The following is a 13,458-nucleotide window of genomic DNA, read 5'->3' on the forward strand; positions in this document are numbered from 1 at the left end:
TTTTAACTGCACACCGTGGTCAGCCAATTTGTAAACACCACTGTGGCAGTATTTGTGAACTGATACAGTAGTCACTCACCGTTAGGTACACAAAAAGGTTGAAGGAATTGGGACAAATTTTAAACCTGCATATACTTTTATTATTTACTTCGAGAGACAGAAAAAATAATTGTTACTTTCTGACTGGCCCTCTGCTCTTAACATAATGGATTACCTAGTAAGTGAAGGGAACTATTTATGAAATGCAGTCTAAATTATTAAGTCACTGGATTATTATTATTATTATTATTATGTATTATGCCTTTGATCATTGCTCAGAGAAATTGTCATTACATCGGAATTTATAATCCTTTACATTGCTTTTTACAGGTAGCCACACTTGGTATTAAAATAACTGTACCATTTTACTTAACAGAAAAAGGTGTGGCTGGAGCAGCAGTTAGCATAGATTCACCACTTAAATGGCTCGATATCTAATGTATCGAGTGCACCAATGTTATTGATGAAAACGACCTATGGAAGGTAATGCAATAAAATGGAGAAATTAATCTATAGACTGTGGACAGAGCTACGACTCGGGGATGTAAGAATGGTTACAGAAGAATGAAAAAGATTTCATGAGAAGAGAATGAGAGGAGGAGGAGTAGTAGTAAAGTCCCTCCTCCCAAATCAACAATTCCTTATTCACATTAAAAACAGCCCAAGTTATTTTTAGCCTGACATTACTTGCAACTTTGTAGAGAGGCAGGCAACTGGAAGAAGGAAAAAAGGAGCAGATTTGTTCCAGGTAATAGCTATAAATTGTCTTAATTTATTAAATTTTGCAATTTTTTGTTATTCATCTGCAGTTAAGTAAATGAAGAACAGAACTGTGCAAAAATTGGCCTGATATTAAGTTGAATTACCCTTGTAACTGAAGAGTTTCAAAACTGGATGTTTAATGGACATAAGACTATTGCATTCCAAAAAGTACAGTGCGATTCGTACACAGTGGCACGCTCGATATGACACTGTGCATAGTGACTTAACATTTTCGAAGCCACGGTCCATTTTAAAATCCCGAATGAATGCATACAGGTCAGTGACATATTTACACCTCAAGGACTGCATGAAACATCATCTGTTATTAACTATAGATATAAATGAACTGCCACAGCAAAACATAACAGCATATTTAAAAAATAATTGTTCAGTTTGATGAGAAAATTGTAGATGTGCAAGCATCAATTGTTTTCATAACTTTTAGCTCACAAAATCAGCCTGATACCTTCTTCCTGTCACTGGCAGTTATTCATTCTGTTAGCTGCAAATTAATATATTAGAGAGTACTGAGAATTAACACTTATCACAGAATGACAAACCTCCTGTCCATCCCATGTACAAATAAATTTACTATCACATGTACTTTTTCCTTCATTTAACACACTATTCATATTTTATTTACACCTTTTTATAAGAAAAAAATAACACTTCATGTCTGTCTATATCAGTTCGGTGACAAATATGCTAAAACAATGCTGCAACCTACTGCACAACAATCTTATATAATATCATTTGTGAATGCTGCCACAAAATCACAGTAGTTAAGAAGCAAACAAAAGTGTAACAGCAAATGATCCAACTACTCGACAGTGGAACCACGCAAAGGCATCTCTTATCACAACCGCAGCAGTAGAAGCACCTGGGCAAAAAATTACATCTGCCAGACTGCTCCACATAATGTGCTTACATCAAAATATCATATTTACCTTCTCATATACAGCTTGTGCAAAGTCGGCTTTTACTCTAGTGAGGAACTCTCAGTTTCAAATTTCAGATGTAGAGAAAATGAAATTGCACATTTCCTGTCTCTTTCTGCACTGCTGTACTAACAAGACTAGACACATCACTCACACATGCTTGTACATTAAACATAAATGACACGGAGATAATTGTCTGCTATGCTCACATGGCCCCTTGCTATGGTCTACTGTATAACAAACAAATAGAAGGAATTAATCACTCAGTTTATATCCTCACCTCAATGTAAAACACAAAACTATTAAATGAATATAAAAATTATTTGTCAAACAGACAACTAGCCAAATTGCGGGTAAAGTATGATGCAAAGTAGAAAACACACACACATACACACACAACTACTAGCTGAAGTTTTCACTCTTTAATTCTCTTTCTTCTTCAGAGGAGGAAACTTAAACATAAAAAGTGTCTCAGCACTATTGGGTGAAATACTTTAAAGTTTGGTGATGACACTGAAATTTTGTCAGAGATGGAAACTGACTTGAAAGGCCACATAAATGGAATGTTTGGTGTCTTGAATTGGAGGATATAAGATGAAAACCAACAGAGGTAAAATGACAGTGATGGACTGCAGACAAATTAAATTAGGTGATGCTGATTGATTGAAGTAGATTAGGAGGTCAGACACTAACAGTAGCAGACAAGCTTCACTATTTCGACAGCGAAATTTACTGATGACACCAAAAATACAGCAAATATAAAAGGCAAACGGTCAATAGCAAGAAAAACTTTCCTGAAAAAGAAAACTAACACTACATGTGGTTGACTTTATCTGATGTATGTATAGAGGAACATACAGTTGTAAAGCTAGAATCTGGAAATATCACACGATACTTTTTAATTTATTTTTATATGATGCTGTGAGGGAATGGAAATAATGGAATATGGAATTACTATATAGGGCAGTTTCAAAGGAAAAAAATTTATCGAAACATTTTTGTTTGCTGACAACCAGATTCTAGTTGCAGAGAATGAAGGTGAGTTACAGAAAGCATTATATGAGCTATATAAAATAGCAAAGTGACACAATTTAGGCACATCAACAAATAAAACGAGTCAGTGGCTTGTAACCCTTAAGATGTTAATTCGCTTTAAACAAAACTACTGAACGAGTTAACGCCTTCAGTTTCTCAGGCTGTGACACATCATATGTCAGCAAAGTGAATATCGGAAGAAAGACTGGGAGATTCAGCATGGTGAGTGGTATCATCAAAAGAGTGCCCAGGCGAAAATTAAGAAAAACATAACGCTAAGATTTTATAAAATTATGGAGTTCACTGTGGACTATACGGTAGTGAGAATGGCCGACACACTTTTAGAACATGTGTAGACTTTTTTCTTTATTTTTTTAAAGAAAGGAAGAAAAAGTCCATCAGGAAGAATGAGATTTTACAACTTAAATGAAAAGGTTAATGAATACAGAAAAGAATGGAAAAAATGAAGATTTAGTGGGCAATGAATAAATTCTAAAACTGCTATAGTACATCTTTTAAAAAAGAAGAAATACTGGCAGACCCAAGAGGAGTAGGATGGATCAAGAAACTGCAATGGACCAACTAGTTTAATGCTTGAGGGAGAAGAAGGAAAGAAGAATAATTTTTATATCAAACATAAATTGAAGTGTGAGTGAGTCTTTTCTGGAAGCAAATATATATATATATTTTTTTTACATTAAGCAGTTCAGATGAGAGAGTGTAGAAGCTTCTGAAATGTTATGTTACAGAAGGGTACTGAAGATTTGCTGGTCAGACTGTGTGATTAATGAAGAGGTGCTGACTCAAACTGTGGAGAAGAGAGAGTTATGGGGTGGGTTGTTAGGAGCACTGAGCAATAGTTCATATGAAGGGAAGTGTGGGGTTATAAATTGTAGAGGGTGACCAATGATTCATTACAGTAGGCAGGTTCGAATGGATGTAGGCTGAAATAGTTACGGAGAGGCTTGCACCGATAGACAAGTGCCGTGAACAAACCAGTCCCTGGACTGTAAATCACCACCACCACCACCACCAACAACAACAACAACAACAACATCCTTTCCTGAAGCCCAGATCTCATTCTTGTGTGTGGAATGCCCCTAATTCCCCTTCCCTATCTCATTCCTCCCCCCATCACTTCTCCACAATCTTAAACCTACTCACATTTCTCTTTACACTTCAAATTCACAAAGGAAAGGAACACGTGAAAACTGTAAGAAAGCGGTCATCTTTACTATTTATGCGTCTATTGTCCACTTATCTCTTCAGTTATCAGGTGAGTGGTCGTCTCACCCTTTTATTCGTTGCTTACAAAATAACAATCTGAAACGTACAGAAGTAGGTGGTAAAGGTTTACAAGCATATTACTGGAAACACTGCAAATACTAACCCAGTCATGAAGGTAAGATCCCAGGTTCAAATCCAAATCTGTCTTGTGATGTTCAAAACATTACACACACCGATAAAGAGGCAAAAATTCGTTTCATTTAAAGATTGCATCACGACCAACTTAGATTCCTCACAGTCATCAAACGAAAGGCTGCTACAAAATTTCACAAGTTATATGGAGCTTGTAATGGCATGGGGTGTCAGATGAATAAAATACATACAAACATCTATAGCACGAACTTCAGACTAATTCACAACAATGGGGAAGCAAACTTCCTTGTGCTGCATAACATCACATATTGCACAGTATGAAATATCACATTACAAAACACTTGTTCCGCAACAAAATTGCACTTTACAGGCAGAAGCATTAAATACATTTTTAGGGTAATCAGATGTTTGCACGAGAAACTTGACATTCACATTTACAGATTCTACTGTTGGTGTTACTGGTAAATACTGAAATCCTGTAAACTGTGTTACATATGTATACAATTACATAACATATAAATTACACTGCACATTCTCGGGTATTAAATATGACCACAACTACAATAAATGCATTGTTACTTTATAGTGCTACAATTTTATAAACCATTATGTTAGCATTTTATTGTGCCTGGAGATGCCACATCTGTAACTGTAAAGAGTGAAACTATATCGCAGTTTATTACACAGTGAATATGCAATATTATAGATTATTACAGCCTTTATATAATTATAGACATGTGTACTTGTGTATTTATACATAATGTTAGTACTATAATAGATCTTATCACAATAATATTGAGTACACAAACAGTTCTTTCTTCATTCTCATTACTGACTAGACCATACGTAATGGAATTCTGTAACCTTGGGTTTAAATTCAACATATTTGACTTACTTCACATTAGACAATATTGCAGAAAAATTCCACATGTGAGGCAGTCATTCACCTCACATGTCACCACTGAATTGCAGTCAAAACGTTTCCTCAGGACAGAGATTTTCGTGTATGCTGCAATGATAGTATTCAACACAATATGACATTCTCTTAAACTCTCAATAATAATATAAACAAAAATAAAAAATAACAGCCACAAGTTGAGACACTTTCATTTTCTTATTTCTGTGGTAAAAATTACTTAACAGTAATAAACAGTAGCAAAAAAAGGTAGAAAAATTCCAAAAGACAACATAGTTAAAAACAAAAATGTTACTTGTATAATAAAAGCAGATAAGTCACTTTAACTCTTATGATGGCACTTAGTGATTGACAAACATTCTCCCTGTGAACTAAATAACTAAAGATTTGAATATTATTATTTTTATAATATAGCAACACCATTAACAACAGAATGACAATATAAACAGCAACAAAAACATCTTACTACATTTAAAGATAGCAATAATCAAAATAAAAGTAAAGTATAAAGTGTAACAAATTTGGTCAATTCTCTGTGGTATTTCTTAACTGGAGGACAATAAATTAAATTTTTGTTGTTGTATCCCTTTCTTGCTGTATTCCCACATTGATAGGACTTACAAGGACGAGTAAATGAGTTTATAACTTTAAAAAAGTAATAAAAACTGATAAAAAGGAGTAAAGAGTATTTACAAGCTTAATGCTAGATAACATACAAATGGAATCCTGCAATCAGTCGTATGGCACAAAAAAATTATGTCATTCATTGCATAGCATCAGTAAATGGGCCAACTAACGCTACAATTAAGTTACCCCTTTCTACACAAATTTACTGTGAGTATAGAATAACTATTGCATATACCAGTCTGAATAACTATTGCACATACCAGTCTCGTTAAGGAGAAAATTCAACTCTTGAGCAACAAAAATCTCAAATGAAACAGAAGAGAAAAACAGTCAGGCCACAGTCAACAATGTGGACAAAGAACAGTTTTAGCTTTCTTTCTTCGTACTATTTCAATAACATCCTAAGAGACAGTTAATAACCGACTGTATATATGTTCAAAATAATGACACTGTTTCAGTATTGTATTAAAATTAATGAATTTTGAGCACTGTCAAATAATGCAAAAACTTAATGTCACTCACGAAGTCTTAAGAGCATCATCCTAATACATTCGGATAATGTACTTACAAATACTGCCTCCATTCTTTGTTTTAAGTCTGTCACAAAGATATTTTCAATTGTTGGGAAGTTCTGGAGAGTTTATCTACAGGGACTGTAGTTTCTTACGCAGATTATGTGTGCCCTCTCGTATTGACTTCAGATGTGTTAGGTCATACTGTTAATACTGCTGCCACAAAAATGTGGTTAGTCTAAGACAGCAAGGGAATATTTTATTGCAATTAATGTTATTTATTTATTGAACTATCGCAATATTCAACATCATCATATCTGACATAAAAGAAGAAAATATGATCAAAGACAGCATTTGTATGTACATTACTAGCAATGATAGTTCTGTACATTTCTTATATTTCTGGTGGTGCGTGTACAGCACTAAACCAACCGTGAAGTGGAAACAAGAGTTATGAGAACAATCATGCATTAACAACTGCTCAAACATTAAAAGTACATCTAAAAATTTAAATTTGCTAATTAAAAGTGGTTCACATGCTCGTATTAAAAGAAACAGACTGACAATATCAGAGGGTATTTCACACTGTCACTGTTCTTTGGAGACTGAATTCAATGGCAATACTCTGTATTTAATATTTCAATAGTTTGCTGAAATTTTCTGTTACCAGTCACTGTCCACAATAATTATGTTTTGCAAAACACTGACTTTAATTTCATTGAATACTCATGGCATGCATAAAAAGGGAACTTTGTCACTGAATTAGATCTCCCTGCTGGAAAAATCAGCAAGTATTATAATAGCAGTTCTGTGAAATGTAAAGTAGCTACAAGGAAGTAGAAATAATACAATCTAAAACAAGCCAACAGGTAGTTAATTAGGAAAAATTCATATACCAAAACAATACAACTGTTTATAAAATTAAAAGTGATCATCATCATTATTGAGCTTTCAGAACCAAAGACCTCTTCTTTAGGAGCTGTAAAGGATGGACAGAAAAGAGTAATGAAACTGAAGTTGTTTGGCACTGGGAATAAGATCAAAAGCAACAGAATGTATCTAATGTGCGGCTAAAACTGGTTCAGGTAGTGGCAGGAGGGGGGAACAGTAGAGATGGAAGAATGACAAGGGTAGAGATGGAAGAATGACAAGGGTAGAGATGAAAGAATGACAAGGGTAGAGATGAAAGAATGGCAAGGGTAGAGATGAAAGAATGACAAGGGTAGAGATGAAAGAATGACAAGGGTAGAGATGAAAGAATGACAAGGGTAGAGATGAAAGAATGACAAGGTTAGAGATGAAAGAATGGCAAGGATAGAGAAGGAAGAATGACAAGGGTACAGATGAAAGAATGACAAGGGTAGAGATGAAAGAATGACAAGGGTACAGATGAAAGAATGACAAGGGTAGAGATGAAAGAATGACAATGGTAGAGATGAAAGAATGACAATGGTAGAGATGAAAGAATGACAAGGGTAGAGATGAAAGAATGACAAGGGTAGAAATGAAAGAATGACAAGAGCAGAGATGGAAGAATAAGAAGGGTAGAGATGGAAGAATAAGAAGGATAGAGATGGAAGAATAAGCAGGGAAGAGAAGGCAGAATAAGAAGGGTAGAGATGAGACGGCAGAGGGAAGAAAGAGGAGAAAGATAGGGGGGTGGGGGGGAGTGGGATGGAAAAGTGGAGGAAGGGAGAGTGGAGGAAAGAAGAAAAAGAGAGGGAGAGGAGAGAGAGGGGAAGGAAATATAGGACAGAAGTATAGGCTAGGCGGACAATACAAACAAATACTGTCATTATCTTCATTGTTTATATGCTCATTTCTTACCTAATTATGTCTCCTTCTCCAGCTTTCTGTAACACTTTGCTTTTACGTGTCTCAACTTCTGTCTCTAACCCCTTTAGTATTCTTTAACTTGCAAATAACTTCTCTGTTTTTTGTATACTGGGACCGTGATGCCATTATACTAATTCATGCAGCTACTTCCTGTCAATCTGAATGACTCAGTCACCACCCCGTATTATATCTATAACTGTTGTTTTCTGTTTGTAATTAGTGAAGAATGAAAGTTTAGCATGCAAGTTCAAGGGTAATGTATCATTTTAAACATCTATTGAGGGACCTCTTGCAACATTTACCTCTCCCATGTACACCTCTCACTTCTGTTACCTTAAAATCAAAATTTCAAATAAGTGGCAGAAACTGTGCTTTAATGAAAAATATCAAACACAGGAGGTGTTTATGTTTCAGAACAAGAGAGTGCTTTCTCATGGTAAAGACAGTGCATGTGTGGAGGAGTAACATGGAATGGCCATTTCTGGAACTTCAGAAATTGGTTACTTTATATAAAACTTGTCAGAAGAGGGCAAAAATGTGCAAAACAAACAGTTAGCAATGCTGTTTGAATTCTGAAATATAACTATCACATAAGCTATCTTTAAACACCAATTCTGATCCCAACCTTTATGAGTTTCTTTATAATTTGTCGTATTGTACTCACCCTGGTCAAATGTATTGTACTCCTGTAAAAGTAGACTCTGGTTCGAGAAGCTCAGACTGATGGGACATACATATTTGAGTCCTGTCAATAGCACTGACTCTGGTTTGCACTGCTTTGAGAATGGCCGGTAACAAGTACGTACAATACTTTCGATGAATTTTACATACACGATTAATCCTAGTTAATTTCATGCATATAGTTACTAACAATGACAATAAGATAACAGTAGGGAATGAGCACAGAGTGTCTAAATAAGAATTTTAACATGAGAGAAAGAAACAGTAGATTTTGAGATATCTTATATACAGAGCAGAAGACGAAACGTCACAGATAAGGCTCTGGCTAGTATTGTAGTATACCCTTTTCCTTTTAGGATTACCGATTTTGTCGGCTGCAGAGTTGTTTTCCTGCTAACTGGCATAGCACTATTGATACGTGGTCAGAAGAGAAGAGGCAAATCTCAGGAACTGTAGCGAAAAAGGTCAGGAATGCGATCAGAAGAGCTGGGGAGTGGCCGAGGCCCACTTTTTGGCAGACACTCCCGCTCCTCAACCATCTGTTCTGCGCCACACCTGTCCACATTACAGAGAGACACCCTTCCAATGCCCAGCATTCATCCTGTAACAAATACACAACAGTAGTTGAAGGAAAAATGTGACGGTAATAAATTCAGACTGTGGGAACAGAAAGTATGCAGTGCTAAAATCAAGTTATATAAATAATCTTATAAAGGCATTGGAGGAGAGGTCTGAAATTGAAATGTTTGCTCCTGGTACACACATCCTAATAAAGGATCCACACACATCAATACCTGATACAACCCAGATAATAGCTGAACTTACTTATAACATGTCGGTGCTCACCCAGGATCATCTCGTAGACCACTGTTTAAGCAACTAATTAAATTTAGTGTAAATAATCCATCGATGTTGAGAAGGAACAATTATGTCTGTAATTATAATACGCTGCTTGACAATTGCTTAGGGAACAATTAACACTTGCTAAGGAACAATAGCCAACTGCTGTAGAACACTCGATCGGTGATAGTACGTGGGAATACAGAGGGCGGGATATGCTAACTGCTGCGAAGCCTGTGCATAAACACTCTGTACGCATTCCACAGTTTGCGGAGTACAGTGTTTGACGAATGTTGTGGAACTGATTAGTGTGACATTCCGTGTGGCACAGCAGCTCGTCTGCAAGACATCATTCGAGTGCTGAGAATCGTGGATGAGCAGTCGGATGGCTCTAAGCAGGTCAAAATGTCACTTCTGTGGCCACAGTAATGGGTGTGTTCAAAAGTGTCATCTCACAATTAAAACAGTCCAGTGACGGTGTAAATGCTTGCGGAAGCATGCCAGTGGTCACTGATGGATCACCACACCATAAGAGATGATGATGATGATGATGATGATGATGATTACCGTATTTACTCGAATCTAAGCCGCACTTTTTTTCCGGTTTTTGTAATCCAAAAAACCGCCTGTGGCTTAGAATCGAGTGCAAAGCAAGCGGGAGTTCTGAAAAATGTTGGTGGGTGCCGCCACAACTAACTTCTGCCGTCGAATATATGTAGCGCTACAAAGGCATGATTTGTAGGCACAAAGATAAATATTGGCACCAAAACCTCTGCGCCATAAAAAAAAAAAAAAAAAAAAAAAAAAAAAAAAAAAAAAAAAAAAGAGGTTGAAGACGAGCCTTTTTCCTCCGCCCCGAGTTTTGACCACTGCATTTTCGTACATTATCCAACGAAGTAAATACAAATTCCGTATTGTTCATCTTCGAATGTAGCTGCATTTCAATGTACTACAAAAATGCGACTGGCAAGACTGTTTGGGATGTTTGTCAATATGGCCAACTCTGCGTTCTGAATTTTTTCCTACCTGTGAGAAGAGATGGTTGCTAATAGGAACTTTTATGAATTGTGAATCACATGCAGTATTCTCTTCACCATAAGAATAATACGAATATAAACATTTTGCCATGTATTGTTTCGTGTTTGCTACTATCTCATTTAAATCCTGTCTGCCTAATAAACTACGAAAGTAGAGTGAGACAACAGCAAATGCGGAAGAATATACATATCATGTAATGTTTATATTCGTATTATTCTTATGCCTAATAGTGATACAGTCAGAAACGAAGCACGGCAATTGACTAGATTTTTAAATCTAAGATGACTCTAATTTCTGTGCAGAATGTAATGAACTAAAAAGCCGCCTGCAAAGATTTTCAAACGGAGAAAAATTTTCGCTAAAATTTCGTTCAGAATACCATCTATCATATGCAGTCTATTATTTGGTTCTTGTTGATCATTATCAAAGAAAGCAGTAGTGTAAGTAACAACAAATGTTTCGCTAATGAGACGATTCCTCTCTATTTTTTATTTGTAAGCGGCGGTAGTGCGCACAAAAGCAGGCCATGCCGCGAGTGGCGACAGGCCGTAAACACGCACAATCACAATGCGACAAACAATGCATGACACAGTACAGTAATGCATTTTCAGCTTAGAGTGACGTAAACACCTATAACAAAGAGAACGGCACTTATCAGATCAAAGAAAAATAATCAATGAATTCAAACCAGACGAAGCACGTGAAAAAGGAAGGGTACCCGTATAAATACAGACGGAGCGCCTGACGCATAGCAATGGCTACCTGGTAAACCTTAACTGCTAAGCTTACGACTCGAACCAAACTACTGCAGCTGTATCGTCATTCATTCGACCTAAATTGTGTCTCGTATTACAATTAGACGAACTTTGTTTCGATTTGGAGGTGGGAACTAAAACTTTTCTCTCCCCTTGAATTTCGAGGCTCAAATTTCAGGTGCGGCTTAGATTCGGGAAAATTTTTTTTCCTCGATTTCGAGTCTCATTTTTCAGGTGCAGCTTAGATTCGAGTAAATACGGTATTGGTTTGTGGGGCACTCAACTGTGCGGTCATCAGCACCCGTACAAAGTCCCAAATTTTACGCTGTCCAGTCTAGCCACTGTTACGAATGATGATGATGATGAAATGATGAGCACAAAACAAATACCTCGGCCCTGGGCAGAGAAAATCCCCAACCCACCCACGAATCGAACCCGGCACCCCGTGATCCACAGGCAGCAGAGCTAGCCACTACACCAGAAGCTGCGGACCCCACTCCACATAAGAATCGATACGTAGCCCTAGTGGCCTTATCACTCTTAGGCAGATCGCTGCAGACTTTGTGACCACTACCGTTACACACTTCTCTGCCAAAACTATTCTCAGGTGAATAAATTGAGCCGATTTGTACACTCAGAAGCCCATTAAGTGCATCGGACTTCAAACGTGACATCAGCAAAAAACACTTTGTTAGAATAGGGAGCATTTTGGTTGGAGTCAAGAGCAGTGGTCCGGAGAGACATTCTCTGACAAATCCTGCTTCACTGAGGCAAGTGATTCAGGCTGACAGTTAGTGTGGAAAGACAGGGCAACACGTTACATTCCACAGCGTGTTCACGAACGTCATCAGTATGGCTTAGGCATTACTGTGTGTGCAGGCTTTATGCACAATGGCTTAACACCTCTGCATATCTTTGCACTAGGTAATACTATGGCACAGCAGTATTGCAAGGAGATTATTCTGGATTGTGTCCATCAGTTTAAGGGGCTCCGGAACGCCCTATACTTGCAATGTTAAAATAACGCTTATAAATTACATCTTTCCTCACAAAGTATTTGAGGTAGGAAGTTGAACTTTTTACAGATTATTTATTGGAATATGGGCTACAACTTAACACAGGGATTTTACAAAATTTTAGTTCAGTTATTAAAGATGATTTTTTCTCAATTGTAATGAAAATTCACAACTTTTTTTGCAATTTTTTATTTATATATTCAAAAATATACAGTTTTTTGGAAAAAGGCTGTGTTAAATTATGCAGAAGGTACTGTGTAACATTTACTGAAAGTTTGAAACAAATATGTTTGGAAGATCCTTAGAAAACATGTAATTAGTATGAGAAAATAAAAGTTTTGGGAATCGAGCGACAAAGATTGGATTAACTTTTTAGTGCATTCCAGGTCCATAGGATGGATTATCTTCATCCTCTGCAAACTCCTCCTCCAGCTTCCTCTTGTTCCTCCTCCTGTTTACTCTTGCTTGTATTTCTAGACTCTTTACAGCCCTGTCTGCAGCCCGAAGGCGTTCCTTGTCTAAAGCAAGCATCGCTCCTACCATTCCCATATTTCTAAATACCTTGCACCTTACAATGTTGCCATCATTGAAAGACGCAACAGCATCATACACACCAAAGTGAACTGTTTCTATTCCAACAACTACAGTCTTGGGGATTCTCGACCATATAACACTATTTACACTTTCATTAGGGTTTTGAGTTTTTCCGTGAATACACTTTTTCAACAGTTCAGGTGCTGCTAAGTCTCTGAAAATAGGTTTTATCACCTCCATTATTGCATGAGGCAGACTATGCTTATGAGTGTACACTTCACCAGTTAGCAATCCTTTGTTATATTTACACCAACTGTCTTCTTCTTTGGGACACAAGCTTTGTTGGGGATTTTCATCGGTTGAAGAAGTATGAAAAAAAAGAGCCCAAACAGCCTTCTTCATTTTGTCGACACTTTGTGTATTTTGCCTAATAGCCATTCCATAATAGTTCTGTATTTTGTCAATTACACTGTCAGTTAACCTTCCCTTCCCATCCAACCCTTTACCATCACTGAGTTTTTGTTTTTTGTACGAAGCTTTCAGTCGCCG

The 13,458-nt window shown here is 36.8% G+C and overlaps 1 protein-coding gene across 1 annotated transcript in view; it reads right to left on the reverse strand.

The window, feature by feature from the left end:
- Nucleotides 1–8,661: 8,661 nt before the first annotated feature.
- Nucleotides 8,662–13,458, reverse strand: part of LOC126212672 (pleckstrin homology domain-containing family M member 2) — a 282,889-nt gene continuing 278,092 nt past the window's right edge. The window contains exon 19 of the mRNA XM_049940093.1: nt 8,662–9,327. The gene's annotated coding sequence lies outside the window, so the exon portion shown is untranslated. The remainder of the gene's footprint in view (nt 9,328–13,458) is intronic.

This window comes from Schistocerca nitens, chromosome 11, assembly GCF_023898315.1.
Source record: "Schistocerca nitens isolate TAMUIC-IGC-003100 chromosome 11, iqSchNite1.1, whole genome shotgun sequence".
NCBI lineage: Eukaryota > Metazoa > Arthropoda > Insecta > Orthoptera > Acrididae > Schistocerca > Schistocerca nitens.